This window comes from Rattus norvegicus, chromosome 4, assembly GCF_021556685.1.
Source record: "Rattus norvegicus strain SHRSP/BbbUtx chromosome 4, alternate assembly SHRSP_T2T, whole genome shotgun sequence".
In the NCBI taxonomy this organism is placed as follows: domain Eukaryota; kingdom Metazoa; phylum Chordata; class Mammalia; order Rodentia; family Muridae; genus Rattus; species Rattus norvegicus.
Genome location: NC_141537.1, coordinates 118,845,518 through 118,863,819, shown reverse-complemented (window position 1 = coordinate 118,863,819; position 18,302 = coordinate 118,845,518). Strand labels below are relative to the sequence as shown.

General features: G+C 47.6%; 1 long non-coding RNA gene and 1 other non-coding gene across 2 annotated transcripts; both read left to right on the top strand.

The window, feature by feature from the left end:
• The first annotated feature begins 1,922 nt into the window (after nt 1-1,922).
• Nucleotides 1,923-13,623, top strand: LOC134486598 (uncharacterized). Its single transcript, XR_015686035.1, has 3 exons — nt 1,923-2,481; nt 6,613-6,699; nt 9,580-13,623. It is a non-coding gene; the product is annotated as an uncharacterized LOC134486598 (long non-coding RNA).
• Nucleotides 13,624-17,675: 4,052 nt separating this feature from the next.
• On the top strand, nt 17,676-17,807 carry LOC120102669 (small nucleolar RNA SNORA17). The gene has a single exon (XR_015687365.1). It is a non-coding gene; the product is annotated as a small nucleolar RNA SNORA17 (small nucleolar RNA).
• The last annotated feature ends 495 nt before the right edge of the window (nt 17,808-18,302 follow it).

The following is an 18,302-nucleotide window of genomic DNA, read 5'->3' as shown; positions in this document are numbered from 1 at the left end:
CTGTGTGCTGAGCACTGCCCAGAGTTTACCATGTGGCGATTTTAACCCATTTAGTCTCACAATTACTCTAAGAGGACATGCTCATGAATGTTCGGAAGGTTTGCAAAACACTTTTCTGCTGGGATTGAGTAGAAGCCTGACTGTGAGAATATGAGAAAAGAGGAAGTAGGAATTGGCCAGAGACTAAGGTTATTTATAAAGTCGGAGGGTCAGCTGATTTGGCTACAAATACTTAAAATCCTAGTTCCTAGAAGACAGAGGCAGGAGATTCACTTTGAGTTTTAGGACAGTTGGATGGAGTTTTCTGCAGAGCCAAGACACTGATAATTAGCTGGTCTGGCTAGACACTGCACCCCTACCTGAAGCTAAAGGGAAGTCTTGAAGATGCTCCCTTAGTTTATCCCAATGAAGAGAGTAGCTGCTACCCAGGTGACTTTTACACAAGGCTTCCGTGGAGTGGGGTGTTGACCTGAGCACCATGTGTTACTGATTTAATATTTGCAGACTTCCCATAGAACCTTTGCCACTTCTAAGCTATACATTGGAAGCAGGATGCTGATCAAGTCTCATGGTCCAGTACACAAAGAGTCTGGATTTGGTCCCTGCCATCTCAGAGACTGAGGGAAGAGAAACAGACAGAAGAGTACAGATGGTTGAGGTTGGATCAGCAGAGTAGGAGCCAGGATCTCTGAAGAAACTGAGGGAAAGTTTGGACAGATGTGGAGTGAGCTGACACAGCCAGCCAGATGTGTGGAGTGTAGGAGCTCACACTGTGTATGTTGGGCCTCCATCTCCTGCAGAGCCCAGCAGTTTGGATGGGAAGGGAGACCACAGGATCGGATAAAGTCGGAGGTGAGTGGAGGGTACTTTGGTAAAGGAAGGTGTTATTAGGAGAGGTCTGCAAGCTGTGGAGGGGCAGACAGGGTAGGGGCAGGAAGAGAGAAATGGATGAAGGTCAGAATTTTCTTGCAAAATCCAGAAAGGGACAGAATCCTTGGCTACTCCTCCAGCTGCTGCAGGGGAGTAGCTAGGAAGAAGAGGCCCTTAGGGGAATAGAAATGAGGAAATCAGGCAGGGAGAAGACAGTCCAGCTTCCGGTGCCACCTTTAAGGAGTTCTTAGCTATTGCCCAGACTAGACATGAGGCAGGGGTCCTGTTCTGTTTCTGCCTAAACTTTGCTCCAAAGAGACCACCTTCCAGATCTCCACCTCTGCCTCTTTAGTGACCCCCACCAAGCCTGGCAAAGTCTACACTGTAGCTCCACAGACTGCTGCTGGAGATCCGCAGAGCTTTGTCGCTTTTCCCCAACAGTGGGAACCGGGCCCCTGGGAAAGAATGCCTGTCCCGTATGAAGCAGTGTTCCCCTAAATATCCATTAAACGAGAAATTTCGGGAATATCACCTCAGCTTCAGAATAGTGATCCAGAGGCCAAAGGTCTCCACCTCCGTCAGGAACCTCCGTCAGGTTAGGTGAAGGCAGACTAGATTCTCCGGAAAATATAGGCTGGACTCCAAATAGCCTTCCTAAGCTTGGATCCAAGTTCTCTAGGAACTGAAAGGACAACCAGGACGAAGGGAGTGGGTTCAGCTGTGGTACAAGTTAGAAGAGAGATTGGTATTTTTCCTGAATCCCAAGCTCTGCAGATGTCCTCCTCAGAGCAACCTGCTGCTGAAGCTTGAGTCACAGAATCAAGTTGCAGAAAGAAAGGTGAGAGGAGGACATTAGATCAATCACCAATATGCAAGTGTGGTTTTTGCATCAGACTGGGGACCACATCCCTACCTGCCATTCATTGCCCCACCCCTCCCCCCACCCAGAGGTAGCTGAGCGGAGGCCAGGTGCCTGCTAACTCTTCTCATAGAACTGCCAAAACCTGGCCCAGAAGAACTAGGAGGATCCCGTGCAGTGTCCGTTGCGGTGTGATCCAGGAAGTGGCTCACGTAGTACACGGAGCGCGCGCCCTGGCGGTTGCTCAAAGCTACCGCTTGGGCCGCAGGGACCACACTCCAGGCGGTGTGCAGCGGTCCAACTTGGTGCTAGGGCTCTCGCAAGCTTTAGGGCTGCGACCATGTTCGCATGGGCCAAGCGGGGTTTCAACATAGAGTTCTTGGTGGCCAAGAGCGGTGGCACTGGGGGGAGTCCTGGAAGCTGGGGCTCGGGCTTCCATCTTCTGGCTGTGGCTGCCTAAGAATAACTGCTCAGGCCCAAGGAGCTCAACTACCCTCACCCCAGTGTGCCCAAAATGGCTTTGGTGAGTGGCTTCCCATCCACTGCCTCTGCCTGAGCCAGTCGCTTGCTCTAGGGAGGTCCCTAGCTGGTGTTCCCCCAGGCCATGAACCGCTGAGTACTGATGATGTATCGGGCTCACCAACTGGGCTCCTCCTTGCTTCAACCCCCTCACTTCAGCACCCAGCATCCGGACCCTCTCCATTTCTACTCCTGGGTGCTTCGGAATTGCTTCTTTGGTCACTGTCTCCAGGGTAAGCGTCTATTCTCTGTTGGTGACTCTGGTATTCCAGGAAAGCTTGGTATAGTTGCACTGGTGTTCAGAAGTTGTGAGGGACAAGGCTAAAGATCAGCCTTGACTGTACACAGGGCATTAGCCTGTGGTCTGTTGTGTTGGTCTCCCACCTAGAAGTGAGGTTGGGACCTCAAGCTTTCCAAGGAATGAAACCGATTGGGACAGAAGGCGGAGAGCACTATAGGAGCTTTTTCAGACCCTATTGTGGCCAACCTTAATCTCCTTTAAGACTAAACTGGTCCCATTCTTGGAAGTGCTGACCCTTTGCCCTTCCCATGCCAGAATGTTGAGCTGTGACCACACTTAGCTGCCTGGTCACTACAATTCGTGGCACATCTGGTCAGGGGAAGGTCCACCTGCAGTCCCTGGCTCTGTGGGTAGCAGGGCAGCATGGTGTGCTCACTTAGGACTTTTCTCAGTAACCTTGGCCAGACTTTTTTCCCAGTCACATGAGCCCTCTCCAACCCAGAGTGAGGAAAGGTTGGGATCAGCAAATCGGCTTTCTCACCACAGGAGCCCACCCGGTTGCTAGAGCTCACCACAGACCTCTTGAGTAGGTGATGGTGGAGGAGGGCTTTTAAGGTCACATCTAGTCTTACTCCTACCCTGTTTGTAACTGCAACTGGTTTGCTAACTTAATTAGCATCTTAGGATCTTAATCCCTCCAAAAGCCTTAGGATCTTAATCCCTCCAAAAGCCTTAAACACCACACACACACACACACACACACACACACACACACACACACCCCAGTTATCTGACTTTCCTAAAGAAAAGAGAGTTGTGCTCATTGCAGATAATTTTCTTCCTTGGATTTGTACTTTCCTTTCATAAAAAAAAAAAAAAAAAAAAAAAAACAGAAATAAAAGATTGGCCTTGATTCCTATGGCAACTGCTTAGATCCCACTTTGATATAGACTTGACTTCAGAGTTCGGAGTTTCTATAGGGAAATTAAGCATTTCATGCCACAGGGCACTCGAAGGCCTCATTCTCAACCTGGGAACTCATTTTGGGGCAGGTGGGATAGGCTGACTAGGGAGCCTCCTACTCTCTGGGGAGTCTCATGAAGAAGACTGTGTTCCCTGCAAGAAACAGGGAGCAAAGAAAAGTACTTCCCATAGAACAACCTCTAAAGTTTACCCAGAATGGGGGAAGAGGGTAGGGGTCACGAGCCAAGGAGCTGAGGCTGAATCTCTTAAGGACTTCAAAACAGAAAGGCACAAAAGGCTCTTCGTGGCCTTGAAACACACAGTACTTACTGGGCTGGCTTTGCAGGGCCACAGCACCACACTGGTTCTCCAAAAACTCTCTGCTTCTTTTCCCCAAATCTCCACCTCCTCCTTTCCCTGCATCAGCACAGCATTCCTGACGTCAACTTCCAGTTCGACATTCATGAGATGGTCTTTCATGGGTTTCTATGGAATTGATCTTTCTTAAATGACACACTGTTAAGTTCCTAAATGTGCCACGAGTGGGCATACTTGTCATTTGTCACAAAGGACAAGAGGGAGCATGGATAAAATGAATGAGGACATGCACCCTCCTGGTCCTATGGGAGACTCCAAGATGCACTCTCCTGAGAGGCAGGCTCTTACAGGAGGCTCGACTTCTCTTGTGGAGGTAGGCAGCAGCACAAGTCTCAGAGACAGGTCACAATCGTCTTCTTTACTGGCGCCCTTCCAGCAGCAATGCTGATTACCACTAGGAGCTGGACATGCACTGTGAAGGTGGCCACTAAAATAGTCTCTTCCTGTTTGAGGACCTCTTCTTGGTTGAGGGTCTCTTTTCTCCAAGGCATCCCCAGAGGAAGATCGTGTGATGGTTATACTCTTAGCTGCCTGCAGGGATACTCAGAGACTGCAGGAGGACATATTCTTGTCTATGTCAACTGTAAACTCATTCATGTGTGGTCTAGAGAGATAAACAGAAAGATGGCTGGACACCGGGAGTCAGGCTGCCATATAACAGAGTCCTGGACTGTGAGAATTTCTCACTGATTTCCAACCTGCTGCCCATGAGGGGGTCTGTCACAGGACAGTTCTGGTGGGATAGCTGGGGTTCTGGGTCCTTGGCTGGCAGCGCACAGCATGCCTTCTGCTGCCCTTGTCGGGTTCTTCTTATCCTCCTCCTTTAGCTTAGATGAAGGTGAGGACAAGGTGAAAGTAGAGAGAAGAGCCTCAGAAGCTCTCCTTAGGAAAGCAAGGAAGGAGTGAAGATCTTCCAGCCTGGCTGCATGTATTTCAAGGCTTTCCCTTGGTGGTGGGAACAGTCTCCCCTGGGTGACTGGTGTCGTAAAATCAAGTAGGTTTCCATCACTTCGTTGAATTTTTGCTCTCTCAGAGACTGGATGATTTCTCAGCCTTAAACCCCATGACTCTCATGGTCCTGGCAATGCTAGGGCTCGGAAGTCTGGGAAACTGTGTGGGAGTAGGTTGTAAACTTGCCTGGCTGTCCCTGATCTTGGGGCACCTAGTGATTTGGTGGATGAGGGGCCTCCTGCAGGGATTGATCAGCACTTCGACAACAGTGTTAAAAATATGGATGGAAGCTTGAGGAGCAGTGATGAAGTCTGCAGCAATGATCTGCCACCTCAGGTCAGCAGAAAGGCAAGTGCCCAGCCACCAAGAGGAGGAGGAGGACCACTCAACTCCAGGTATTGACGGGGCAGCCCCCAGAGTCCTTCACTTGAATGAACGCACACTTGAATGGCGCACAGTAGGGCAGTAGCTCAAAAGTCACCTTAGTAGCCAGCCAGAATCCCGTGGCTTGGCGTTCTTTCTTCAGTCGGTCCCAGAGTTGCTGACAGAAAATAGGACACAGTTCAGGTTGACAGGGACCAACTGCAAATTGAAAGAACAACACCAAGGATCATGGACACTAAGAGCTGCTCAATGGTCCTCTCGCCTGATGTCAGCACGAACTGTGAGCAAAGGCACCAAGAAAATCAGGTTTAAGAGAAGTGGATAAGACAACGGATGCCCCCAAAACCCACAGTGTCCGTGCTGGGGAGCTGGCTCTGGAGTCCAGAATGTCTGCTTCTCTGTCAGAAGACCTGCATTTGATTCTCAGGAACAGCTCAGGTGACCCACAACTGCCCTAACTCCAGCTCCACAAGACCTTACAATCTAGACTCTAAGGACACCCATATGGGTCTCTCAAAGGTACTATACAGGACACTTAAACTGTGATGAAGAGCATTCCATGTAATTTTTATTTATATAACCTTTGAAGGCCAGGAGAGGGCATCAGATTCCCTGGAAGTGGAACTACAGGCAGTTGTAGCAAGCATTTGATTTCTTTAAAAACTCAAATATATTATGTGAATGTTACCGTTTTAATACCCGGTATGGGATAAGAAGCCCACAACCACCTGGAAGCCAGTTCCAGAGAATCTGACTCCCTCTTGTGACCTCCACAGAAGACACCAGGGTTGTGGTGCTCGGACATACATGGAAACAAAATACTCGCACACATAAAACGAAAGCAATAAATATTCTAATTTAGCAAACATAACTTAAAATTTAATAAAAAAGCAAAACGGAAGATAATAAAGAACATGGAAAAGTGAACACAAGAATCAAGCCAGCAAACACACAAACCTAACGAAAAAAAGCAAATCAAAGTCACCTGGGTGGAGAGGAACTCACTGTGTCAGTGTTCAGCAGATCCTGAAAGTCCAAGCGTAACCTCAGCAACATCGGACTCCAATTGCTTTCCAACCAACAGCTTCTGTGGCACATGCCTTTAATCAAGAGGACGAAGGGGTTCTCGGTGAGTTCTGGGCCAGCCTGGTCTACAGAGTGAATTCTAGGATAGTCAGGGCTCAATACAGAAACACAGTCTCAAAAGAACCAAACAAAACAAAAAACAAAAAACAAAAAAAGAAAACCATGAAAAAGGGGGAGGTCTCCATCTCAAAACGTTAGGTGACAAGCTTCCGTCAGCATGCTGGCTCTTCTTGTACTCTGAGGAATACTCTCAGATCTCACATGGGAACCAGGAACTGTATGCACAGAAAAAGCCATCTTCCCGCCTTCTTGTGCGTCTCAATCTCTTCCAGACTGTAGATGTCACACTCTTGTCTTGCAGCCCAGACAAATCTCATTAAGGACAGGAGGACCAGGAACAGCAGTGTGTCTATGCAACTTCTTCCAGGGACATTCCCAGGCAGCCCAGGTATGAAAGGAATTTTGCTCCTTCACTATGGTGTATATGAGTTGAAGCAGGGACCCCAGCAATACAGGTGCACTGACAAGGTGGTGCAAGACCAGCAATCTTCCTCCCTTACTGGCAGAGACTGGTGTCTCCATGCTCCAAACCTTCTTCCCCATTTCCTCCCAAGGGGCTATCAGGGAGCACTGGGTACACAGCTCCCCAGTGCCTCCACAAGGGCCAGCAGAGAGCACTGGATGCATACCTCCTCACTGCTTCCCACAGGGAGAGCAAGGAACAATGGATGCACAGCTACTCAATGCCTTCCACAGGGCCAGCATGGAGCACTGGCTGCACAGACTCAACACCTCCCATAGGCCCAGCAGAGAGTACTTACTTCACAGCTCCTCACTGCTGTGCACAGGGGAGGAACTCAATGCTCAGCCAACTCCAGATGTGAGGCACAGGAAATGATTACTGCACGTATGGATGCCCAGTTTTCTTCTCTCCAACGGAGAGCACTTACGATTCACAGGGATTATGTGGCTGTTGTGAGCCACCATGTCACTTTTCTCAGGTTTGGGCAGGGGGATGCTTGTTTTAACAGTTTGTTAAACAGTGTTGTGCATTCTAGGCTGGCCTCAAACTGTGTTGGATGATCTTTATTGTCTGGTCCTCTTGTCTCCACCCCTGAATCTTGGGATTCTGGTTACGAGTCATCTGATTTGATTTAATGCTAGTCAAGAACCAGAGACTCCTGCCTGCTAGACACATTGAGTCATAGCACAGGCCTGTTGTTTTTGTTGTCTTTAAATTCTCACACAGTCAAACAAAGCTAGACTACTGCTTCCTAAATAGTCAAGACAGGCCTTGACTCCAGCCTAAGTGTCCAGAGTCCTGAGATTATAGGCGAAAACCTTCACCCTATCTCTGACATTTAGTTTTTAGAAAAATCCATAAGCTCCCTAGACTTGGTAAATGTGAGGCAGGTGAGCTCACCCAAGGAGTGAGGGGACTGAATCTTCAAACTATGAGACCCCATCATCCTTTTTCTTCTGCTGCTTGTTTGGGCTCAGGCTGCTTGTTTGTGGCTTCTGTTTTCTCTTCTATCATGGTGCTGCATGGAGAAGGTGGATGAGGTCAGCTGAGGGCTGTAGTCAGAATACACCTTCAAAGCTTCCTGGCTGCCCAGGCTGCGTGCTGACCTGAGTCTCCTTGAGATGGCATGGGACTGGGACGGCCTCCTTTCCCTCCCTCCACCAGCTCCCAGCTCAGCAGCTTCAGAAGGGGAAGTTCTCCTACAGCTCCTGTCTGCAGTACTTGACATATTCTCAGAAGGAAAAATAAGCCATCTGGAAAGGAAAGAAAAGGCAGGGTCAGTGGTGGAGACCTGTAACTCCTTAAAAGGACTGTGGAAGCACAAGGATCAAGAATCAAGGACATACTCAGCTACAGAGTGAATCCCAGACTACTGTGACATCCAGGTGGGACTCCTCCACTGGAACAGCTTTTGTCCAGCATGCAGTAACACCTGATTTTCCCCCAAGAATGGAGCAAACCAGGCTTGGTAGGAAAATCTGTAATACTTACAATTTTAGGGGGAGACAGAGAATTCAAAACTCAAGGTCTCCCACAGCTACATAGATTAAAAAAAAATTAAGGCTAAGTGCACAGTTCTTTCCCTTACATCAGTTGGCAGAGGTTAGGAGGAGCACCCCTGTTTGGATGCCTGGACTGCCCACATAAAACTGGAGTCAAAACAGGAAGAAACAGAAAAAAGAAAGGATTCCTCACTAGAAACACTTATCGTTATGTTGCCATGGGAATTGAGGCCATGTTCACTGGCAATGGAAAGAAAGGACAAGAGCACAAAGGGTAAAGAGTAGTGTGGAGGAAAGGGAATGCCATGGATAGAAAACTCTAGATACTGCTATAAGGACTGCATTTGTGCATGAGACATACATGACCGTAGAGCTCTCTCTCCTCTCTCTCTCTCTCTCTCTCTCTCTCTCTCTCTCTCTGTTTCTGTGCATGTTTAATCTCATACATGTAGGGCAAGAGTGTTCCTCAAGTGCTTTTCCACCATAATTTTTGAGATAGGATATGCCAGTGATCCCAGGCTAGCAAGCTCTCACTTCTGTTTCTCTTGACCTCTAGTCCCAAGATGATGACACACGGATGCTGCCTTGTCTGGTTTCAGAGGTCCTTTTGTTACACTGTGACACTTTACACAACAGCCATCTCCACAGCCCCAGGAACCAGATATGACAGTTCAAAATATTTAGACCATGCATGTCCTTTTGCAGACAGGATCCACTCAGGTGGGAACTTATCTTGCTTGCACTGGTCTTGAACTTTTGATCCTTGACGGGGCAGAGTGGTTCAGAACTGAAATGTGTGCATTGGGGAATTAGAGACAGGAAGGTGAGGATCCTGCTCAAGGTCATCTCTGGCTACAAGGTGGCCTGTTGGGATAAATGAGACCCCGAGTAAAACACAGATGTTAACAGCATTACAATGCACCTAAGGAGGAACTGAGGCAGCAGGATCCACGGGAAGTAAAAGCTAGCCTGGGCTCCCCTGAGTTCCACTCCATCTGAATTATAGATGAGACTGTGTGAACATTAAAACCAGCATAGCAGAAGTATTCCTATGAAGCAAAGAAAAAAGAAGCAAATGTCAGAATACACAGTGGAAGTGTGCCTAAGACATCTGAATACATCAGTGCATAAACAGAGATTCCATCTTCTGTTTGCGGTGGAATGTGTTCCCTTAGCATACTTCTGTGAGTCTGATGAACAGTGACACGTTCAAGGATTGTTGTTGGTAGTGTTGTTCATCTGTTGATTTTTGATTTCCACCAGCTGTGATTTTTATGTTTGTGTTTTGTGTTTTCCACCTAAGGCCATCTTCAGTGTTCCATGAATCCCAGTTTAAGAAAGAGCACGTGCGACCTGCCTGACTGGAATTTGTTTGTGTACAAGAAGAGACGGGGACAGAGACACAGACAGAACCTCACAGTGCATGGACGTCAAGGAGTCATCAGGGTGCGAGGCCAGATCTCCAACCCAGGCTGGCCAGAGTCTCCGGGAGGTCCTCGTTGGTTTTGTCTGATTAGCTAGCCTGTTCCAGAGGCTGAAGCCAGCACTGAATCCATGGAATGAACTTCCCAGAGTTGTGCATTATGGGTTGGGGAACATGGGGTCTAATGGTGCCCTTCCTGCCTCTGAAGAGGGATAGGACACTCCTCTCTTCTCAAATTAGACAGGAAAAAAATGTCTGTCCTAAGAGAGCTTAGTGTTGCTCAGGGGACAGAGTAGATAAGAAAGAGGAATGTGTTTCCCAGGGGCAGAATACTACTGGGACAGGGTGTTGAACTCAGCAGATATCCCAGCAGGGTGACTATGCCAGGAACCTTGTTGTCCTGTGTTCAAATTAGGAGAGAACGTTGGTCGGAGGGACCATCCATGTCAGTCACACGGGCTTCTGTGTGCCTCAGGCTGTGACAGATGTTGGCACAGTCTAGGGAGAAAGAACACAGGAGATGACATCTTACCAATGTGACAGTGGGAGGGACAGGGAAAGCTTCCCAGAAGCTCTCACAGGATGTGGGAGGCTGCTTACCAGGGCAAGAGCAAGTAATGTGCAAATACTCCGAGAAATGCAAGCAGCTTTCTGAGTTGTCCAGTTGCGTGCAGACTCCAGGAAGAGAGATGAAGTTGTCAGGAGACAGGGCCTCAGCAGGTTGCTGCCCCATCATGAGGGGCTCAAGTTTCAGCCTGGTTATAATAGGCACTACTGGCTTATGGTGTGGCAGGTGGTGGTGAGTGTGGACTTACGTTGTTAATGTGAAATGTGAATGTTGGCCTTGAAGGAACAAGCTTAGAGAGGCAGGCAGTGGGTTATTAGAGGGCAGATTTGGTGGAGAGAGAGGGCACAGCTGCCCCTGCAGTCACTCCACAGCTGTGGTTTTCATGTGTTTGCTCTGAGGTGGGTCTGAGGCCTCAAGCAATGTGACCTGTGATGGGATGGGGGTGCGGGAGCAGGGGAGGGCATGTATAACGTTGGCAGGAGACTGCCCTCTAGAGGAGTCCCACATGGGCACTTGCAGGCCTCATTCTCACCCTGGGAACCCGTTTTGGGGCAGTCAGGACAGGCTGACTAGGGAGACTTCTCTGGGGAGAGAAGGCTACCTCCTGAACAAGACCAGGTTTCCTGCAAGAAATGGAGCAAATGACATTACCTTCCCATAACACATGAGGAGACATGTGTGACTGTTCTTTGCTTCCTGTTTTCCCAGGCTGGGGGAGAGAGCATAGGGTACTGTTCCCCATAGAGTTTAGGGGCACCTTAGCCTTCCAGCCCTCTTTCCTGAGCAAGGCATGGTAAAATCTACCCCTTGTTGTCCGAGATTTTACCTGGAGAGATCTATGCTGGGGTGGATAGCTCTTCCGAAGGGCTGGCTATCTAGTTTGCAGCCAGCGCAACCCCAGCACACGGTTCACAAGCCATGGAGCTGGGGCAGGTCCTCTTCTCGACTTCAAAGCAGAAAGACACGGGAAAGAGGCTTTTCATGTCTTTGAAACACACAGGACTTACATGACTGACTGTGCAGTGCTATAGCACCCCACTGGTTCTTCAAGGACTCACTGCTTCCTTTGGCCAAGGTCCCACCCTCACTTCTCCCTGCTTTGATCAGCATCTCTGCAGTCTGCTTCTGGCTCTACAAGAGTGAGGTGGCTCTTTAGGGGTTTCTATGGAATTGGTTTTTCTGAAGTGACAGGCTAAATTCCCAAGTGTGCTACAAGTGGGCACACTCATCATTTGTCACAAAAGAGAGGGAGTACGTATAAAATGAATGAGGACATGCACCTTCCTGGTCCTGTGGGTGACTCCACAGTCCCCTTCCCTTGGAGTCAGGTTCTTACACGAGGCTTGGCTTCTCTTCAGTAGCGGCAGGCAGCAGCAGCACAGGTTTTTGATACAGTTCATGATTCTTTCTTTCCCCCTTCCAGAGGTGATGCTGTCACCAGGGGAGGCTGGACCTGCCATCTCGTGCTGGCCATTAGTAATGGTCTCTTCCTGAATGATGGGCATTTCCTGACTATTGGCCAGATCCTGAATGATGGCCTCTTCCTGTGTGAGGGCCTCTTCCTGTGTGAGGGTCTCTTCCTGTATGAGGGTCTCTTTCTCCAAGGCATCCCAGAGGAGGAGCCTGAGGCTTATGCTCCTAGTTGCCTGCAGGGATGCCCAGAGCTCGTCTTGTGGAGGGCATATTCCTGTCTTTGTCAGTTGTAGATTCATTGTCTGGTCAGAAGAGGAAGTATATAGAAATGGAGACACGGCAGGTTCAGTCAAGCTACCATAGAAGACAAGTTTGGACTGCGAAAATCTCAACTGATTTCCAGTCTGCTTCTCATGAGGGAGTCAGTCACAGGACAGTCCATGTGGGATAGTTATGGACGGTGCGTCCTCTTTGGCTGGCAGCACACAGCATGTCTTCTGCCCTCCTGACAGGAAATCTCCTCCCCCTCCTCCTCCTCCTCCTCCTCCTTCTCCTCCTCCTCCTCCTCCTCCTCCTCCTCCTCCTCCTCCTCCTCCTCCTCCTCCTCCTCCTCCTCCTCTTCCTTTAGCTTAGATGAAGGTGAAAACAAGGTGTAGAATGAAGAGCCTCAGAAGCTCTCCTTAGGAAAGCAGGGAAGGAGTGAAGGTCTTCCCGGCCAGGCTGCATGCATTTTAAGGCTTTCATTTAGTGGTGGGAGCGCTCTCTCCTGGGTGACTGGTGTTGTGGAATCAGATAGGTTTCTATCACCTCATTGAATATTTGCTCTCAGAGACTCTATGATTTCTTCATGCTTATACCCCATGTCTTTCATGGTTGGGCTATGCTAGGGCTCCAGTTGCCTGGGAAACTCTGTGTGGAAATAGGTGGTAAACCTGCCTCACTGTCCCTGTTCATGGGGTGCCTCATGATGATGTGTATGGTGGGGCTCGTGATGGGATTGATCATCAACAGTTCAGCGATGTCTTTGAAAATGTTGGTGGAAAGATTAGGAAGAATGCTGAAGCTTGAGCTGACCTGCTGCCTTTTCTCCATAAAGTCCTGCCTTGGAAAGGAAAGCTCGTGGCCACCATGAGGAAGAGGAGGATACCTAAACTCCAGATATAGACTGGGCAGCACTCATATTCCTCCACATGTAGGATTTCCAGGGCACAGTAGGGCAGCGTGTCACAGAAATCCACCTGCTTTTGCCAGGAATCACTTTAGCAGTCAGGCCAGAATCCTACAGCTTGGTGTTCTTCCTGCAGTTGATCAAAATGTTGCTGCTCAGCCTTTATGTCTCTATGGACAATGTCATGGTAGTGCTGTGCCACATGTAGTATCTGGGCAAACGCCCTTCATCTAATTCTCCTCTAAATACCTTCATTCTTGTATGCAGTCTAATAGCTCTCTCTTGAGGCTTGCTCCATCACTAGGTAGGTGCTCTTTCTCCTCTAGACCACGTGAAACAGATTGATAACGTTAGAATTGGTAAGGGATTTCATAATGCTGACCTCGCTATTAATACTATTGATAAGTGAGGTGTACTTCATGTTCCTGGGAAATTTTACACTTGTCAGTGTTGGTACATGGTAGGCCATTTTGACCACTGAAGTGTTTCCTTTGCACAGTGTTTCCTGTCTGCTGACGTCTTTGTTTTTAGTTAAGACGTGTTTTATATCCTTCCAAGTTCATCTGCTTACACATGAGTCCCTCATACACATAAGAGGCTGTCCAAGCCAGGATGAAATGGCCTTAGTCAAACAAAGATATTGGGTACCATAAACTCACCATGTATGATTTGTGGTCTTTAATTTCCTGAAATTGTTCATGCTTTGTGTTGCTTGCCTTTAAAAAGGCACTGAGAAAATACAGTGCTGCCATGGTATTCACCAGCAGCCCCCTCATATTCGTCTCTTGCATGTTCTTTCTGCCTTTCCAATAAAACATCCGCACTTCTCCAGTCATGGTTCCCAAGTTGACTGACAGGCCAGCTCCTGGCATGGGGGGGGGGTCCTGCTGTGTGAACATGCCAGAAGGGTCTAGATGTGTCCTTCATACAGACTTAGGGAAGTGAGCAATGGGTCTCGCCAGTCACCAGAGAGGAGGCACCCCAGGGTGACAGCTCTCCAATAGGAACTACATCTCAGTGACCTGGTGTGCAACCGAGATGGTCATGGGACCAGCAGCTCTGGGACAGCATGCTGGAACATTAGGTGGAGGATCCCTCCAAGCCTTTGTCTGGGGCCAGGGGAGGGAGGGGTTAAATGAGGGAGAATTAAGTAGAGGAAAGGTAGTCATCCTTGCCCTGTTTCCCTGTCTTCCTTCTGTAGTTTGGAAGCAGAGAGAGGTGCTGGGCATCTGAGACAGTGTAGACCCCGCCCTAGGTGCTCTGAGTCACCTTCCTAGTTATTCTCACCCTGTCTCTCTTGCCTCTTAGGAAACAGCACCTTCAGACATAACCCTAGCTGGAGTTAGGAAGGTGACCATAATTCTTAGTGAATTTTAATCTTAGTAAAGCAGTGAGAAGAGAAATTATTTTTCTTATTTGGGATCACCCACATGATAGGAAACCTGAAAGTAGTCTAAAGGTCCCTTAGTACTTAGTACCTTTACTCAGAGGGAAAGAGGCTTACATTTCCTTCTAGACCCAAGGGATGCTCTCAAGAGTTTCCGAAGAATCTGGCCCATGGTCTGGCTATTAAGAACTGTCTGGCTCATGTGGTATTAGCATCTAGGATTAGTATTTTCTAAAACTCAGCCTAAAAGATTAACTCCTTGACCTTTAACCAGCCCCAGGACACCACAGACATTTCCTGAGCTTTGCTGAAAAGTGAGTGAGTAAATGGCTACCAGGGTAGATCCCATGCAAATGACAGAACATGCAGTGTTTTCTAGAAAAAAAATAGGTGTTTTTTGTATGTTTCTGCATGTATTGTGTGTGTGGTTTATGAAATATGGACACAAACACATTAACTTATACATTTAAATTCAGACACACGCATATATACAGATACACATGTACACATATATTTGTATACATATATGATCAGAAGTCAATATTAGGTATCTTCCTCTTCCTTTCACATTTTTTTTGACATAGGGTCTCTCACAGAACCCACAGCTCACCAATTTAGCTACACTGACCAGAGACTTCCAGGGATCCTCTAGTCTTTACCTGTGCAGCACTGGAATTAGACTTGTACTGCTGCACCCAGCTTTTTACAAAACTGCTAGAGACCTGAATTTAGGTCTTAATATTCAAGCAGCAAGTGTTTTACCCACTGAGCTATTTCCCATGCCCCTAAGACTTGTATGTGATCCAAAAGTGACAGGGTTCAAAGTTAGAAAGAGGAAATAACCTCTTTGCTCTCTGAAGCATTCAGATACCAAAACCAAACTATGTTCATAAGGATAAAAGATTGGGGCAGGTGAGTAAAACCATGGTGGAGATAGAGCCAGAAACAACGAATCCAGAGAGGAAAGCAGTAAGGTCCTGAGGTACAGCAAGTCAGACTTTGATGATGGAAGAAGCCACACACACATACTTTCTCATGTACCCATACACAAATGTGTGTATGCTCTCTCTCTCTCTCTCTCTCTCTCTCTCTCTCTCTCTCTCTCTCACACACACACACACACACACACACACACACACACACACAGAGAGAAATAATCCCTTTTATTTGCAAAGCTGGGGCCTCAGCTGCACAGGTGGCCTCTCCCCTCCTCCTCCTCCTCCTCCTCTTCCTCTTCCTCCTCCTCCTCCTCCTCCTCCTCCCCCCCCTCTCCCTTTTTCCCTCCCTCCCCCTCCCTTCCTCCCTCCCCCTCCCTGTGTGTATGTGTGAGTGTGTAACTCCCTCTCTATGTATGTGCCCCTGTGTACCTATCTTTTTATATGAGTTCCTCTGTGTGCATGCGCCTGTTTATCTTTCTGTGTCTCTGTGTTTGCCTCTCTCTGTCTCTGTAGCAAACACACACACTCACACACTTTACCAAATGTCTGCTGTGTACCAGGTAGTGGGTCGAACTGTATCCTCTGCATTTACTCATTGACTCCTGATTAAAAATACCAGGCAGATTCCATGATCCAGATCCAATTTTCACTTAAGAAAACCACCACGGTAAGTTAAGGAATCTGCCCAAGTTTCGCACAAGTTTGCACTATTTTCAGAAATCAACTTGAGGGCATTATAAAACACTTGATTGTCTCGGTTTGCTGTCCTGCTGCTGTGATAAAATAGCAACCCAAACCAATTTCTGGAGGAAAGGGTTTGTTTGGCTTATGGTCCATTATTGAGGGAAGCTAGGACTGGAGCTCAAGATAGGAACCTAGAGGCAGGAACTGAAGCAGAGGCCATGAAATGCTGCTTACTGGCTTGCTTTTTTTTTTTTTTCTCTCTCTCTCTCTCCAGAACACAGGACCATCTGCCCCGGGATGGTGCTTCCCACAGTGGGCTGAGCCCACCCACTGTAATCCTTAGACAAACAATGCCTCAGGCCAGTCACATGGAGGCAACCCTCAGTGGACATTCCCCTTTCCAAGGTGACTCTAGGTTGTACAGATTGACAAAAACTAACCCGTACAATTGACACTTTGTCAACCTGACACACAACTGCATCACTCTCAAACCATAACCTTTCCTTTCTGGTTTATCCTCAGGAGCTTAGAATAACATAATATAAAACACAATCCAGCTTTTAAAAATCATCGTTTTCTCCATAATTTAAAAGGTTAATATCATGCCACAGGTGTGGTGGCATTCAGAATGTAAGGGGTAGAGGATCTCTGAGTTCCAGGCCAACCAGGGATACAGAGTGAGACCATCTTAAGAACAACGAAAGAATTGATGTCTCATTTAAATATCCATGGTCACATAATTGTGGTGCCTTTAAATCTAAAAACATGTTAGATAATTCTCATTCCAAGAGGAAATAACTGGGGCACAATTACAATCAGATCAAAGCAAAACTAAAATCTAGTAGTGTAGCCAGGCCTACCTAGTGAGACCCTCTCAAAAACAAAAAATATTCGATGTCTTTTTTAATGTCCTGGTTCTCTTGATTATGGGTTCCTACAAAAATAACATGTCTGAACAAAAAAAGGGAAACATTGAGGGTCTTGGAAGGGGCAAGGAAGAGGCAGTGTGATCAGGGGAATGTGACCAATATTCTTGTACACGTATGGAAATGTCACTGTGAGATTGCTCATGCTGTGCAGTTAATATAAACTAATGTTCCAACAGTGAAAGCAATGAAACCATGTAAAATATGACATTTTAAGATAGAGTTAAAATTGCAAATAATGAAGAAAACACCCATTAGACTTCAAACCTAGAAAGGATAAGAGAAAATTATATTCAGAAAACACAAACCTCTAAAAAGAAACATAGAAGTGTAGAAGAAAACTAATGTTCAGATTCAAGAATTCATTAAGTTCCAATGCATTAGCTCCCCAGCCTACACATCCAAATGCTCTCCAATCAACCAACAGCTACTGCCCTGTAATGTTAGGAGACGACCTCCGCCAGAGCTGGAAGTGGGCAGGCAGGTAAATGACCTCATAGCGCAGTGATACCCAGGGATGTAGGAAACGCTGGAGAAAGAAGAGAGGAAGAGAAACAGAGAGACAGATGAGAGAGAGAACGTGTATTAAAGCAGAGAGTGATGAGACAAGCCTACAATCTCTGCCACTCAGGAAGCTGTGTCAGACTGCTTCAAAGTTTTGTTTCTTTTTTTTATTTCATGTACGTTTGTGCTTTGCCTCTATGAGGGTGTGAGATCTTCTAGAAGTGGAGTTACAGTTGTGTGCTGCTGTATTGGTGCTGGGAATTGAGCACTAAGCCATCTCTCCAGACCTCCTGACTGCCTCACATTTAAGGCCAGGGTGGGCTATAGAGGACTATACTGGACAAAGCAGAGATACACATAAAGACCTCTTCTCAAAACAACAAAAATCACTGTCCCTGGAGGCATTTTAGGTGTGGCTGCTATGTCACATGTGCATTATGGGGTGGCAGAGGGGAGAGAAGCTTTGTCTATGCTCAATGTGTCGGCCTATGAATATTTGAATGCTTGGTAGCCTAACATCCCCCTTGAAAAAACCAGCCTGAAATGACCACCATTCTGATGTCAAGCAGGACTGGATGGACTTCAGGAGAGGAAGCAAGTCAGAGACTAGAAGAATCCTTTCTTGGAACACAGATCCCAGGTGGAAGGGAGCCCCAGACAAATGGAAACTTGGGTGGGCCTGTAAAGGAGATAGCCAGAAATGATCACAAGACTGGTGCCAAGGGGCCTGGACCGGGAGCTAGCCTGAAGTGATTACCAGTCTGTTGGGCACTCAGAGACCCAGGGCACCATTAACTGGAGCAGATAAGTGGTGGAGAAATGGAAGAGAAAGAGAAACAGAAGGATGTGGGCATGACCAAGGGAAGCAGAACTGGAGACTTGAGGGTAGTAAGGAACAGCCTGATGTGAGTAGCTGGTGAAGTCATGGATCATGGTAGGGTCCTGTGCTGACAGTGGGGGCCACATCTGTGTCCAAGGCCCTGCAGCAGCAGGGATTTGTCACTACCAAAGGCCA